This window comes from Elephantulus edwardii, unplaced genomic scaffold, assembly GCF_000299155.1.
Source record: "Elephantulus edwardii isolate Elephantulus edwardi_28Jun2011 unplaced genomic scaffold, EleEdw1.0 scaffold00350, whole genome shotgun sequence".
Classification (NCBI taxonomy): Eukaryota; Metazoa; Chordata; class Mammalia; order Macroscelidea; family Macroscelididae; genus Elephantulus; species Elephantulus edwardii.
In genome coordinates, this window is record NW_006400100.1 from 1,176,853 (window position 1) to 1,193,065 (window position 16,213).

At 42.3% G+C, this 16,213-nt stretch overlaps 1 pseudogene; it reads right to left on the bottom strand.

Moving 5' to 3' along the window:
* Positions 1-214: 214 nt before the first annotated feature.
* On the bottom strand, positions 215-15,998 carry LOC102856589 (annotated as a pseudogene).
* Positions 15,999-16,213: the final 215 nt, after the last annotated feature.

The following is a 16,213-nucleotide window of genomic DNA, read 5'->3' on the forward strand; positions in this document are numbered from 1 at the left end:
ATGTTCCAGTATGGCACAAATATCAAAACCTCATTAGGACTGGGCAATGTTTTAGGTCTAAGCATTTTTGTTTTCTCATGTTAATACAGAAAATTGTCAGTGTTGTAAAAGCTGAAAGGAAAGTGGAGCTTCTTCTTGATATGAGGTCTCATGACCCCAACCAATGGTTGGGGTGGGAAGGGGAGAGGTGGAGAGACATCATACTGACAGTCTTCTACCTGTTCTTGTGCCCCAGCTCAAGGAGAGCCTTTTTGGAGATCTTGGCTTTGTCATCATTATCTATCATGGAGTTAGTTTTCACAGAGGACATGGCACACTTACTACACACAGACAACACGGAGTTAAGCAGGCTCACCACCTTCATCTCATTATCATCCTCACCAAACTCAGCAGTTTCGTAACTTCGCTCACTGTCAACCACTTACAATTCAAGTGTTAAACAGAAACAATTTAGCCTTCTTCCTTGGCTCCTGCTAGTGCATCTGAACAATAAGGGTCCAGAAAGTGAACATGAACTGATGAACCTCAGGTGCCTTTCTTTGGTGATGAAACAGATGCTTTGAGGATGTGTCCATGTCTTGTTAGTTGGAAACACTAACAGAGACCCCGGGTTCTGGAAGAAGGCTGCTACTGCCTCCTAGGACAACTGTGGAGGTATAATTTCAACTTCTTGTTCCGTTTTAGAAACAATGTTGGGAGCATCGAACAAATTCAGTAACTCATTGTCCTCCTGATACTGAGATCAGCCCTTGAGCCAGGAGCACTGGAGAGCCTTGGTGAGCATCTCCTGGAGCACCTCGATGTTGGTGCACAGACTGGCCTCCCTGACAGACTCCTCATGATGACCAATGGGCTTTGGGCAGGTGTGAGCTCCCCAGTCCTATGTACTGGAGTCTGTTCTTCAGCATAGCTGGTGGTGTCAGTCCTACAAGCATGTGGTCATAGAGCTGAGACAGACACTTCTTCTGGCGATCTGATGATTAATCCTGCTTCTTAGTTTGCCTTAATCTGCAAGCTTCACTGAAATCTGTACACGATGGGTGATTCCACTAGGATTTGACGCACAGATGGCACATCTTTAAGCATCACTGCAACCCACAAGTTGCCTCTGCAAACTGACAGACAAGTATTACTATTTACAAACCTGTTACCTAAAAATCAATGTTGACTCATGTTAACTTCATCTCTGTCAGAATCCCTCTATACTCCCTATGTGTTTTTACCTGTACTTAAATGAAAACTTACAAAGCAAATTGGTTTTTTTATTAAACAACTCTTATTTGCTTGTATTTATGGTTACAGTGAATTTTAATTACTATAAATAATATTTTTAATAAAAACAGAATGTCACGTGGTTGGAGTTGTAACTGGAAGGGACAAGTGAAGGAAGGGACTTGGGCAGGGGCACGAACAATTTCTACTTTTAGTTCACAAAATGAAAAATTAGAAAGCATTGGGAAACAACAGAATCCAATTAAACATATTGAGCAACAGCAACACATGCAAGTTGACAGTGATTGTGATAATTTTAACTATTGAACAAAAGAGCTCGGAACCAAGAATACTCTCTCCAGAAGAACTGTCATTGAAAGATGAAGGCAGTAAGCACATATTCCCACACATCCCAAACATGTTAGGTAAAGCTACATGTTAGGTAATGAAATAACATATGAGCAAGAGCCTATGGTGATGAAGGAAGAAGTTCAAGTTGCTTTGAAGGAAATAGCAAAAAATAAGACTCCAGGAATAGATGGTATACCAATTGAAGTATTTCAGATAACAGATGTTGCCCTGGATGTGCTCACCAAGTTGTGCCAAGAAATCTGGAGAACAACCACTTGGCCAACTGACTGGAAGAGATCTATATTTGTTCCCATTTGAAAGAAGGGTGACCCAACTGAGTGTGGAAACTACAGAACCATAGCATTGATTTCACATGCAAGCAAGATTCTACTGAAGATTATCCAAAAACGACTGGAACAGTACATCAGCAGAGAACTGCTAGAAGTTCAGGCTGGGTTTAGAAGGGGTTGTGGTACTAGGGATATTGTTGCTGATGTTAGATGGATCTTGGCTGAAAGCAAGGAATACCAGAAGAATGCCTGTGTTTCATTGATTATGCAAAGGCATTTGACTGTGTGGATCATAAAAAACTGTGACTGACTTTGAGAAAAATGGGAATCCCAGAACATTTAATTGTGCTAATGCGAAACCTATACTTGGACCAAGAGGCAGTCATCAGAACAGAGCAGGGTAACACTGCATGGTTCAAAATTGGGAAGGGTGTACGCCAGGGATGCATCCTGTCTCCATACCTTTTCAACATGTATGCAGAGCAGATTATCCGAGAGGCTGGGCTCTATGAGGAGAATTGTGGCATCAGGATTGGCGGAAGATCTATTAACAACCTGCGTTATGCAGATGACACAACCCTGCTTGCTGAAACTGAAGAGAACCTCAAACACTTGCTGCAAAAGATCAAGGAATGCAGACTTCAGTATGGACTGAGGCTCAATGTCAAGAAGACAATGATTTTCACCACTGGACCAATTGGCAGCGTCAGGATGGATGGCAAAGAGATTGAGATTGTTCACAGCTTCAGTTTGCTCGGCTCCACAGTCAACACTCTTGGCACCAGCGGTCAGGAAATAAAAAAGCGTATCGTGATGGGAATGTCTGCTGTTAGGGACCTCTCTAAAGTACTCAAGAGCAACGGTGTCTCTCTGGAGACTAAGGTGTGCCTGATACAGGCCATGGTCTTCGCAATCGCTTGTTATGCATCAGAGAGTTAGACAATGACTAGGGAGGACAGAAGAAGAGTTGATGCCTTTGAGCTGTGGTGCTGGAGAAGAGTACTACTGAATGTACCATGGACTTCCAGGAAAACAAACAGATTCATCTTGGAGAAGATTAAACCAGGGAACTCCTTGGAGGCCAGGATTCTGGGGCTTCGTCTGACATACTTTGGACATGTTGCCAGGAGGGACGGGTCCTTGGAGAGGGACATCATGCTTGGGAGGTGGAGGGATGGCGTAGGAGGGGAAGACCCTCTATGAGATGGATTGATTCGGTGACTGGGGTAATTGGGATGGGTGTGTCAGAGGCAGTGCGGTTGGCGCAGGATAGAGCAGGGTTTAGGGCTGTTGTGCATAGGGTCGCTATGAGTCGCAAACGACTCGACGGCACATAACGACGACAACAACAACATGAACAATAACTCTGAGTCCTGCTCTATCTTGAGCCAATTTGACTATCTTTAACATACCTACCCTCATTACCCAAGTTATTGTGTCAATTCATGTCACCTTTCCTGCTCTGTCCTGTTCTTCTCCAAAGACTAGTCTCTCCTGGCAACATGCGAAAGTATGTGAGGTAGAGTATTGAAATCTGTTCCCTCCAAGGAACAGCTTGGTTTCACCCTCCCTAGGACATATCTATTCATTTTCTTGGCAGCCCATGGCATGTTCAGTTCTCTTTTCCAGTACCATGATTCAAAGGTATAAATTCTTCTGTCATCCTTCATTATTGTGCAGCACTCTGAGGCATAAATTGTAATTGTGAAGATCATGGCCTAAGTTGGGTACACCTTAGTCTCTAGACTGACATCCTTGCTCCACAGAACTCTGGAGGGGTCCCTGAAAGCAGATTTTCCTAATGCAACTCACCTTTTGATTTACTGACTGCTGGTGCCAAGAGTGTTTATTGTGAAACCAAGGAAGCTGAAATAGTTAATAATCTCAATCTCTTCTCTAGTATCATGATGCTGCCAATCAGCCCAGTGATGAGAAACTTAATTTTCTTGATGTTGAGCTTCAATTCATATTGTAAGCTACAGTCCTTGGCCCTCTACAGCAAATGCTTCATTCAGAACCTTCTCAGTTCAGCAAGTTGTGCCCTCTACATAACATACATAACACAGGTTGTTGATTTGTCTTCCTCCAATTCTAATGTCACATTCCTTCTCATAAAGTCCAGCATCTCAAATTATCTGATATACATACAAATTTAAAAGATCTGGAGACAGGATACATCCCTGACAAACTCATGTAGTGTCTCCTTGCTCTGTGCTGACAGCTGCCTCCTGGTCAAAGCAAGGTTTTGTAACAATCAAGTGTTCTGGGATACCCATTCTTCTCAATATCAGCACAATTTGTTGTGATCCATGCAGTCAAATGTTTTTGCATAGTTAATGAAACACAGATAGACATTCCTCTGAAACGCTTTGCTTTCAGCTAAGATCCATCTGACATCAGCAGTGATGTCTCTAATGTCACAGCCTCTTCCAAACCCAGCTTGTATTTCTCTATCAATGTCCCAGCCACTTCTGGATCATCTTTAGCAGGATTTTGCTTCTGTGTAATATTAGTGATGTTGTTATTATGTGTCATCAAGCCACCTGCAACTCATAGCAACCCTATGTACAACAGCCCTAAACCCTGCTCTATTCTGTGCCAATCTTATTGTCTCTGATAAATCTACTCCTATTACCCCAGTCACTGAATCAATCCATATCATTGAGGGTCCTCCTCCCCTGTGCTGTCCCTCCACCCTCCCGAGCATGACGTCCCTCTCCAAGGACTGATCTCACCTTGCAACATGTCCAAAGTATGTCAGATGAAGCTTCAAAATCCTTGCCTCCAAGGAGCAACCTGGCTTCATCCTCTCCAGGATGGACTTGTTTGTTCTCCTAGCAGTCCATGGTATGTATATTCAATATTCTTCCCTCCACTATGGAAGTCAGCTGTCTGACCGGTGGGATGGCTGGCATCTTCATGGAGGCTCAACTTGGTGGTAGTCAAGGCAACGAAAGTTTCTGGGGTCCTTTTTGCTGTGTGTTAGGGCTCTCTTTGCCCTTCAAAATTGAGTGGGTGGCCCAGAGCCTTAAACTAAGGGGAGGTAAGGGGAGAGCCCATGGAGCTTGCTCCAGGAGGTAGCTTAAAATCCTGTAGGGCCCAAGGGCCTATGGCCCAAGGGTATGTCCACTTGCTGTACAGAGGTAACTTGTGGTCACTGTGAAGCTGAACACTGTGACAGTGACGTGTCAAATGCGATAATGGTTACCCATGACGGACAGTGTTTGGTGGTGCTCCCCAGTTAAAACAAGCTTGGAAGCAGAAGTGGCATCCACTTCCATAAATAGCTTGCCTTGGGAAACCCTCTGAACCTGGACAAAGGACAAAAGTCATGCAGGTGTCAAGGACTTTCATTCATAGGGTCGCTAAGAGTTGCCAACAACTCGACGGCTAGCACCACAGCTCAAAGGCATGAATTCTCTTTCTATCATCCCTGTTCATTTTCCAGCTTTATGATATATATCAAGTAATTGTAAAGATCATGACCTGTATCAGGAGCACTTTCGTCTCCAGACTGACATCATTGCTCTTCAGTACTTTGGAAGTCTCTGACAGCAGACTTTACCATTGCAATTCATCTTCTGATTTCCTGGCTGCTGGTACCAAGAGTGTTGGTTGTAGAGCCAAGCAAACTGAAGCTGTTAATAATCTCAATCTCTTCATCATCAATCATGATGCAGCCAATTGGCCCAGTGGTGAGAATTTTTATTTTCTTGATGTTGAGCTTCAATCCATGATTGCCACTCTGTTGGATAACCTTTATCTGAAATAAAAATAAATATGGATCTCTTCCATTCAGTTGGCCATGTGGTTGTCCTCCAGATTTCTTGGCTCAGCCTGGTGAGCACTTCCAGGGCTGCATCTGTTGTTAAAATATGTCAATTGAAATTCCATCAATTCCTGGGGTCTTGTTTTCTTTGCCAATTCTTTCAGAGTAGCTTGGACTTCTCTTTCATCATCATTGACTCTTGAACATAAATTGTTTCATAAAATACTTCTGTGTTTGCCAGTTCTTTTTTGGTACAGTGACTCTGTGCACTCTTTCCATCTTCTTTTGATGCTTTCTAGATCATTCAATATTACACTCACAGCATCCTTAAGTAATGCAACTCGAAGCTTGTATTTGTTCTTCAGTTCCTTCAGCTTAAGAAATGTTGAGAGAGTTCGACCTTTTTCATTTTCTGACTCTAGCTCTTTGCTTATTTCATTACAATTATTTGCTTTGTCTTTCTGAGTTGCCCTCTGAAATCCATTCAGCTCCTTAACTTTTTGACTTCTTTCTTTTGCTTTGTCTTCTTGGCACTCTAGTGCAATATACAAAGTCTCTTCCAATATCCATCTTGGTCTTTTCTTCCTCCTTTGTCTTTGCAATCACCTTTTACATTCTTCACGGATAATATTCTTTATTTCCTCCCACATCTCATTTGGCTTTCTCTCATTAGTGCTCAAGGCTTCAAATCTGTTCCAGAGATGGTTTCTGAATTCAAGTGGGATAGACTCAAGGTCAAATTTTGGTTCTTGTGGGTTTGATTTTGGTAAGGAAAGAAAAAGCCCCCAGAAATCAATGGGAATCCAACTGACATGTTTCAAGTGGCAGATGCAGTCCTGGCAGTGCTCAGCAGTCTATGCCAGGAAACTTCTTGGCCAACTAACTTAAAGAGATCCATGTTTGTTTTCATTCCCAAGAAAGGTGCAAATTATTGCGCTGTATCATTAATATTACATGCAAGAAAAGCACTGCTGAAACTCACTAAAAGTTGCCTAAAACAGAAATTCCGTATGATCTAATTATTCCACTGCTAGGAATATAACTGAAGAAAAACAGAAATGAGATACAAATGGAAATTTTTGCACCAATGTTCATAGCCGCGTTATTCACAATAGCAAAATGGAAACAGCCAATATATCCATCAACAAATGAATGGATTGAGAAATTGTGGTACATTCACATGATGAAACACTATGCAACACTCAGGAGCAATGATTTTGAAAAATACTACATAACATGGGAGAGATTGGAGAACTAACTCAGTCCCATAAAGACAAACATTGGATAAGACCATTATTGAAAAATAGGAAGACCATAGTAAAATGTATACAAAAGCCTAAAGAGGGGAGGAAAGGGAGGAGGGAAACTGAGGGATGTGTGTGGAATCTTGAGGTCACAGTATTATGTGGGCAGAGTGAAGGGTGGAAGGAATTACGAGAGATCCAGCAGAGACCTGAAAAGGTGAGGTAGTGATGGGTATGGATCAATGGTGACTAATGTTATAAAACATAGTGTATGGGAATGACACTATGAAACACAATGTTAATAGAGTACTATGTGAAACACAATATATACAACTTTTTGTACTCAAATAAATATAAAATAATCTTCAAAAACAAACCAAAAAAATCCATCTGCACCATGAAGAATGCAAAAGATCATTACAAAGGCCATCGAGTCGCTTGTACAACATCCCTAAACTCTGCTCTGTCCTGTGCCAATCGCACCGTCTCCGACACACCCATCCTGATTACCCCAGTCACTGAATCAATCCACCTCATAGAGGGCCTTCCCCTTCTGTGCTGTCCCTTAGTCATTGTCCAACTCTCTGATGCATAACAAGTGATTGCAAAGACCATGGCCTGTGTCAGACGCACCTTAGTCTCCAAAGAGACACTACTGCTCTTCAGTACTTTGGAGAGGTCTCTAACAGCAGACTTTCACATGGCAATACATCTTTTAATTTCCTGGCTGCTGGTGCTGAGAGTGTTGACTGTAGAGTCAAGCAAACTGAAGCTGTGAATGTTGGCTCAGGGGGTGTTGTTGTTATGTGCTGTAGAGTCACTTGCGACTCATAGCGACCCTATGTACAACAGCCCTAAACACTGCTCTGTCCTGTGCCAGTCGCACTGTCTCTGACACTCCCATTCTGATTATCCCAGTCATTGAATCAATCCACCTCATAGAGGGCCTTCCCCTCCTGCGCTGTCCCTCCACCCTCCCAAGCATGATGTCCTTCTCCAAGGACCAGTCTCTCCTCACAACATGTCCAAAGTATGTTAGACAGAGCCTCAGAATCTTTGCCTCCAAGCAACCACCCGGTTTAACCCTTTCCAGGACAAATCTGTTTTCCTAGCAGTCCATGGTATTCTCAATACTCTTCTCCAGCACCACAGCTCAAAGACATCAATTCTCCTTCTATCCTCCTTGGTCATTGTCCAACTCTCTGATGCATAACAAGTGATTGTGAAGACCATGGCCTGCATCAAACACATCTTAGTCTCCAGAGAGACACCATTGATCTTCAGTACTTTGGAGGGTAGAGGGGCCCTATTAATGAGTTGCAGTATAGTTCTCTTCCAGCAGAGGGTGCTAACACCCAGAAAAAGAGGACAGTCAAGAAGAGCTTCGGACCTTTCATGCTTCATCTCTGGTCACCTATAGATAATGAGGTGCCAGGAACAGTATACCATTTCAGGTTACGAGAGAAAGGAGAGAAAGGCTTATCCACAGTGCCCAGAGGGCTGTACCTGGATCAGGAGAAACTCTAAATTGAATGATACACTGAACATTGGATTAAAAGGAATTCTTATCTATGTAGATAAGGCTAGACTTCCTTCTGCCTAGTTGTTGTACAGACTAGGGATGAAAGTCAAGTGCACTGGATCAGAAACGACAGTAGAAAGAAGAAAAGGGCTGCTTCCTGCATCCACATGCTTAGTTGGTCATTGGAAGGATCCCTTATCTGTTGTTTGATTTCTTTGCTCAAGCTCAAATGTCAAGTGAATTTCATGAAAGGAGACACAGAGTCTGTCTCAGACATGAAGGGAGATGTGATAGTGTGTGTAAACGTGGGTGGCCTAGTGGCAAGAAACTACAGTCTTGTTCTTCTCTTTGTTGCCTGCTATTGGAAGGGCCCGCTGGTGGCCTATTGGCAAGAAGAAGCTGCCCTGTCAACCCAGAGGCACACAGTTCAAATACACCAGTTGCTCTGCAGGAGAAAGAGAGACGATTCTCTCCTGTTGAATTTACTGCCTTTGAAAACCTGCTGGCGGGTCAGTTATGGAAGGTGGGACATCATGCCATGATAAGGAGGTGGCCATGGCAAATCAGCCTGTGGTTCTACCACCCAAAATAAAGGAAGTGGTAGTTGAAATGTGGAGGTTCCCTCATTCACCACTAGTGGGCTCTAATCATAATCTTCTGTGTTGGATTGTGTGACTATCCACACTTCTGTCCCTAGCACCTGGCTTATTGATAGCAGTGGGGAAAGAGTGATGGATTTTTGTTGAGTTTGCTAAGTGGGGTAGTTATAGTCCTGCATTCCAGGGTAATCTATCTCTTGGGGCTCCCCCTTCTCATCTAGAGGGGATGACACTGCGCTCCAAGAGGCTAGTCCATTTCCTGCTTCTGTGATGAGCCATGTTCCGCTTCAGCCTCAGAGAAGTTTCTGGTGTTCTCTATCTTTCAACCAGAGTAGTCAAGAACCTGGACAAATTCAGCTCCAGATGGGATCTGAACACATGCAGCTCTTACATACGCAAGTGACTGAAGACATCTTCCACCTCAACTACATTGCCAGGTACATTACAGCTGGTGGAGGAGACATGACACTTCTCAAATTGATGGAGACTCTGTCACAGTAAGCTGGTCATCCTTCCTCCATCAAAGATCTGGCTCTTTTTAGACATCAAGTATTGGGTGACTAGTTAGGGTGACATTGCATTTGATGGCACCAGTGGGATCGATCAGTGGAATTGAGAGGACTCTGGAGGGATACAATAGTCACTCAGGATTATCCACAAGTCCAAATTCCCCTGGGACCACTCAGTATGGGAGCTGTTTATCTCAAAAGCATGTAGTGAAGGCACAGAGAACAGATAAAGGGAAGGGGAATCCTATCCTTCCAGCTTCCCTCTTCTCCATCATCTTGAAGATGAAGAAAAGAAATGACACAGCATCTAAGAGCACCATTCCTCAATGGAGCACTCTGACCTTAGGGCCCTGACTACATTTCTGGGGAAAGCTCTTGCTTTAATTTCCCCACAGAAAACTCAGTAGGGGGTTAAGGGAGCGCCATGTAGTCTTTCTCTTGAACTTGGTATCCATGGCACCAGCTTAGACAGCATCAGCCTGTTGGCAAGGGAAAATTTAGGAAATTGATCATGTGCGGCCCCAGGTCATAAGTAGGAAAATAGCCTTGGCATGTAGTGGTTCTGGACCCCACACCTGGAGGTCTCGGTTTAGCCTCTGCACTTGGATGGATGTTGAGGGAGATACTGCATGGGGTCACTGATTGACCAGGATGATGAATGAGAGGGATGAGCCCCATTATCCTGTTCTTCCCAGATTCACTGAGTGTTTCTCCATCCTACAACTTTCAGGTTGCCCTCTTTGTTCAGTTTAAAAGTGCTGGGAGATATATGGTAAAGTAGATGTGGACATCTGGAAAGACATGTGAGTGCTAGGGCAAGGACTTCTGCCAAGTGAGACCACCTCTATCCTGTCTTTGCTGTCTTTGTTATCAGAATGCTCACAGGGTGATTCCAGAGGCCCTTTGGTCTGTAAATGGATAGGAACTTGAATACTGTTATTGTCCAGAAATCCCTGGAATTTATCCCCAAGTGTCATGCTACTTGTCCTGAATCAACCACCATGCCCTTTGATCTCCCTGAGCTCTGAGTAGGGCCAAGGATGCTGCCAATATAAGCAGGCAATCCATGATCTTTGCACACCCTTATGGCCCACTCCCCAGTACCAACACTTCACTGAGCCATCATCCTCCCCTACCCACTACCTCTTATGCCCCTGATACTGAGTCCAAGTCCTGAAAGTTCCCAGAAAATCAGAAAAGACAACAGTCATGGTTCAGTGCAAACCTTAATGAACTTGTAGAGGCGGGACAGGTATGAGGAAGTTTCATGGAACATGGTAACTGTTCACTCTTTTTATATAAATAAAGTTCACAGTCTGCTATGGGCGTGGCCAGGAAAGTCAGAGGGTGACGCCTTTCTGGAGGAGGTCTTGGTGATGGGGGATGGTGGTGGGTTTGATGGTGGCAGACCTATTCAAAGAAAATCACAAAACATTACTACAAGAAACTAAAAGAGAACTGGAGAAATGGAAGAATATACCATGCTCTTGATGGGAAGACTCAATATTGTGAAAATGACAATTCTACCAAAGACAATTTACAAGTTCAATGTAATCCCAAACAAATACCAATTCCATTCTTCAACGAGATGGAAAAGACAATTTCCAATTTCGTCTGTAATGGAAAGAGGCCCTTAAAGAGCAAAGCACTCTTGAAAAAGAGAAATAAAGTAGGAGGCATCTCACTTCCTGATCTCAAATCCTACTACACAGTCATAAGGATCAAGACAGTGTGGTACTGGTACAGCGACAGACACATAGATCAATGGAATAGAATTGATAACCCAGAAATCAGTTCATCTACCTATGATCAACTAATTTTTTACAAGGAGCCAAATCAGTTAAGTGGAGAAATGACAGCCTCTTTAACAAATGGTGTTGGCAAAATTGGAAAACTATCTGTAGAAAACTCAAGCAAGACCATACCTCACACCACATAAAAAACTAACTCAAAGTGGATTTAGGAGTAAAATTAAGGACTATAAACTTCATCAGAGAAAAGCTTGGAAGAACTCTAGAAGACCTAGTCCACAACATGAACAGTCTCCTGAAAAACCTACAAGCAGGAGAGAATAAAATAGATGGATGGGACCTTCTAAGAATCAAATCTCTATACACATTACAAAAACTTCTCCAAAAGGGTAAAAAGGAAAGCCACAGACTGGGAAAAAATATTTGGTAATGACATAATGTAAGGACTTCTTTCTAGAGTTTATAGAATACTCTAGCACCTCAATAAGATAAACAACCCAATCGCAAAATGAGCATGGGATAGGAACTGACACTTCACCAAAGAAGACATTCAGATGGTGAACAAAAACGTGAAGAAATGTTAAAAATTTCTAACTCCAAGAGAGACAGACGCAAATCAAAGCAACTATGAGATACCATCTCACCCCAGTAACGATAGCAAAGTTCAACAAAACATCAAACAACAAATGCTGGCAAGGTTGTGGAGAAATTTGAAACCTTATTCACTGTTGGTGGGAGTGTAAAATGGTGCAACCACTGTGGAAGGTGGTACAGTGCTTTCTCAAAAAGTTGCAAATAGAAATACCATTTGACCCAGCAATCGCACTACTGGAAATATGAGTTAAAGAAACCAGAACTTCACACCCATGTTCATCGCAGCTTTGTTCACAATAGCAAGGAGTTGGAAACAACTTAAGTGCCCATCAACAAATGAATGGATAGAGAAGCTCTGGTATATTCACACAATGGAATACTACACTGCATTGAAAAACAAGAAACTCAGGAGATATTATTCAAAATGGGTGATCCTGGAAGACATTATGCTGAGTGAAATATCTCAGTCATAAAAGGACAATACTGCATGGTGCCACTGTTGTAAAATAGAACTGATATTGGGGTTGGGGAAGATTGAGAAAGAAGGGATAAATAATGTATACTGCATTGAAAAAGATGAGGGAGAAAACTGTTTAAAAGGGATATTTGATTAGGTATTTTTGTCATGACAGGAGTCCAGAATGAAGGCTGCATAGGGGAGTGGACCTGGGTGGAGGGATTGTAAAACAATGAAAGAATTTTTCTTTTCCTTTTCAAAGAGAAGAGTATAATGGGGGGAGGGGTGGGCAGGGAGAAAAGTGCAACAATGAATTAATGGAAATCCAAAGTCATTGTATAAATTTTCATTAAAATTAATTAATTTTTTAAAAAGAAACCAGAACTGCCACCAAACAGATATATGCACATTTATATTACCTTGCTGCATTGTTCACAATAGGAAAGAGATGGCAGTAACCCAAATGCCCATCAACAAATGAATGGATAGAGAAGTTGAGTTATATTCACACAGTGAAATACTATGCAGCACTGAAAAGCAAGGAACTCATAAAATAATATACAAAAGTGGTAACCCTGGAAAACATTATGCTAAGTGAAATATCTCAGTCACAAAAGGACAAATATTGTATAATGCCACAGTTATAAAACAAGACTGACAAGGAGGCTGGGGGAAAACTAAGAAAAGAGGGAATAAATAATGAACACTACATTGAAACGTATGAGGGAAAGAACTGTTTAAAGGGAACATATGATTAGGTATTATTTGCATGACAACAGTCCAGAATAAGAGGTACATAGCAAATTGTACTGGGGGGCAGGGGAAGGGAGGAAATTATGCAATATTGAAAGAAACTTTTTAAAGAGAAAAGGAACTGGGGGAGGGTGTAGGAAGGAAAACGTACAACAATGAATGAATGGAAGCCCAAGTTTTCTGTAAACTTTTGATAAAGGTTAATAAAATACATTTCAATTACAAAAGAAAAACCACTACTGCAAGAAAGCAATAAGAGATGTAAGTAACTAAATGGGGAAATGTTTCTTGTTCAAGGATAATGTATTTTATACATTCTCTTTGGTCCAAGTTGGGCCAACACAGCCCTGGCTTTGTTCAGCTTTGAGAAGACTCTGGTTACAGGTCCAAGGACCACATACTGAGATGTTATTTCATGGCCTTGACATCATTTGTTGTTGTTATGTGTTGTTTAGTCAATGACAACTCATAGTGGTCCTATGAGCAATGGCTCTGAATCTTGCCATACCTGATCTAACCTCACCATTAGGGACCAATATTCTTTTAAGGAAAGGTAAGAAAGCAGAATGGTAAAATAAGCTTTAGAGAAGAGCCCTGGACTCTCAGTTCAGTCATGGTGGATGAAGCTCCTACACTCACCAGTATCACCATTGGTTTTGGTTACATTTCTTGCATCTGAGAGAACTTTGAGAAACCACCGGAAGAATTTGATGCTGACTAAAAATTGCTAGTCCAACACTTGTACGCAGAGTCTAGGAGTGTTTTCTGGGAGAATTTTTTTTTCCATCGAGTCAACTGCAACTCATAGAGACCCTACGCAGAATAACTAGCAACCCTGTCCTATCCTGAGCCAATCTCACTGCCTCCAACATGCCCACTCCCATTATCCCAGTTACTGTCTCAGTCTATCGTCGTCCAGGATTTCCATCTCCTGCACTATCCCTTCAGCTTTCCAAGAATGATATCCTTCTCCAAGAACTGGTCCCTTCTGGAAACATGTGCAAGTATGTGAAATGGAGCTTCAAAATCCTTGCCTCCAGGGAGTAAATTGGTTTCACTTCCACCAAGACAGCCCTGTTTGTTCTCTTGGCAATCAATGCCTTTATTCAGTACCACAGCTCAAAGACATTGATTCTTCTTCTCTCACCCTTGGTCATTGTCCAGTTCTCAAATACATAGCATGTGATTGCAAAAATGATGGCCTGGATTGTGTGCTTCTTACTTTTTGACATTGTTGCTTTTTAGCATTCTACACCAGGGACTCTCTCCTGAGTGTTACTGGTAACAGACACCTGTGCATACAGAGAACCTTCACATTGCTCCTGACTCAGCAGGGAAATGGAATAGAGATAGAAATTTTGCCCCAGACCTAGAAACAATTTTCACAGAGGAAGCTATTCAAAGGGCCAACAGACACATGAAGAAATGCTCAAAATCACTGGCAATAAGAGAGATACAAATCAAAATCTCAGTGAGGTACCATCTCACTCCAGTAACAGTGGCAAAGTTTAACAGGGCAGCAAGTAATAAATGTTGGAGAGGATGTGGTGAGAAAGGAAGTCTTATACATTGTTGATGGGATTGTAAAATGGTGCTACCATTCTGGAAGACAGTTTGGTGCTTCCTCAAAAAACTGAACATAGACATTCCATATGACTCAGCTATTCCACTATTTGGAATTTTCCCTGAGAAAATGGGAACTGACGTACAAACGGACACTTGTACACCAATGTTCATAGCAACGTTATTCACCATCACAAAAACATGGAAACAGCCCATATGTCCAACCACAAATAAATGGATTGAGAAATTATGGTACATTCACACAATGGAATACTACACAGCAAGCAGGAGCAACGATTTTGTAAATTATTACCTAGCTTGGGAGGCACTGGAGAGCATTATGCTGAGTGAACTAACTCAATCCCACAAGGACAAATATTGTATAAAACCATTATTGTAGAGTGAGTATAAGGATTCGGGGGTGGTGGTGGAACCAGATGGGTGAAGATGTGCAGGGGGAGGAGGGGATTAATGATGGGGTTTTACAATTTGATGGGTGGGAGGGTGAGGGAAATTGGAAGAATCTATTCTGGAAAACAATGAATTCTAATTTTGTAAATAAAATAGTGTAATCATAATTTTTAAAAAAAGAGAGATTAAAGGAGAAAATAAATAAAAAGGAAAGAGAAAAAAAAATACCCAGACTATAAAAAAATAAGGCCACAAAATTTATATCTTCATTAATTTCAAATAACAATGAAAATTGCTTTTGTGTTGGGAGGGGGGAAGACATTATTTTCCCCCAACTCTTTAAGAAAGAAATATGGCATCAGACAGAACTTGGCCTCAATTTTAAGGAGGAAAGCAGAGGTTCTTGCTGAGCCTTGGGGAAGGGAAGTAGCTGACCTTGGTGTTTGAGGGTCCCTTTTAAGAAGCAAACTCTGCTACCTTGTACAACATCCACTGCCCCACTCTACCCAGCTTAGGACTCAGTGTCAAAAAGATGAGAAGAAACAAGAGACCACATGTTGTCCAAACTCCATATCTAAACTCCATTTGTCAGAGTCCATCAGGTGCATTATGGCCAAAACTGGGGCCACATAGCTCAGGAGGGATTCTGGCCAGGATAAGATGAGAGAACTAACATCCAACTCCAGGCAAGATTGGCAACACTGAGTGCAGGTTCTTCTTTCCAAGATGCTCTAAGAGCCTAGAGAATGCAAGTGTTGGCAGGGTAAGTGAGAGAAGAGATGAGATTGGGGCAGGGAGTCGGGGGGAAGGATGAGGATAATGATGCTGATCCCTCTGAATCCATCCCTCTGAATGGTCCCATCATTCTCCATCACCACCAAGAACAACCTCATTTTCTGGCCCCAAGTGTTCATGTTGACCGAGTTCCCAACTCCATTTTCCATCACCTGGGTTTCCTACCAGGAATCCCCATGCTTCTAACTCTCTTGATCATGCCCACAGGTAAGGACACTCAGATCACCAGTTGCTGTTCATGAGCTTTATTGAGATACAGAGGGTGGAAGAGGCAGTGGTATAGGAAGATTTCTGCATGCTTGTCCAACATCTGGGAGGTCATCAGAGTTTGTAGGGCACCATTCTTGATGCCAGAGAAGGGACAGAGGTGGCAAGGTCAGTAGAATCTCGACT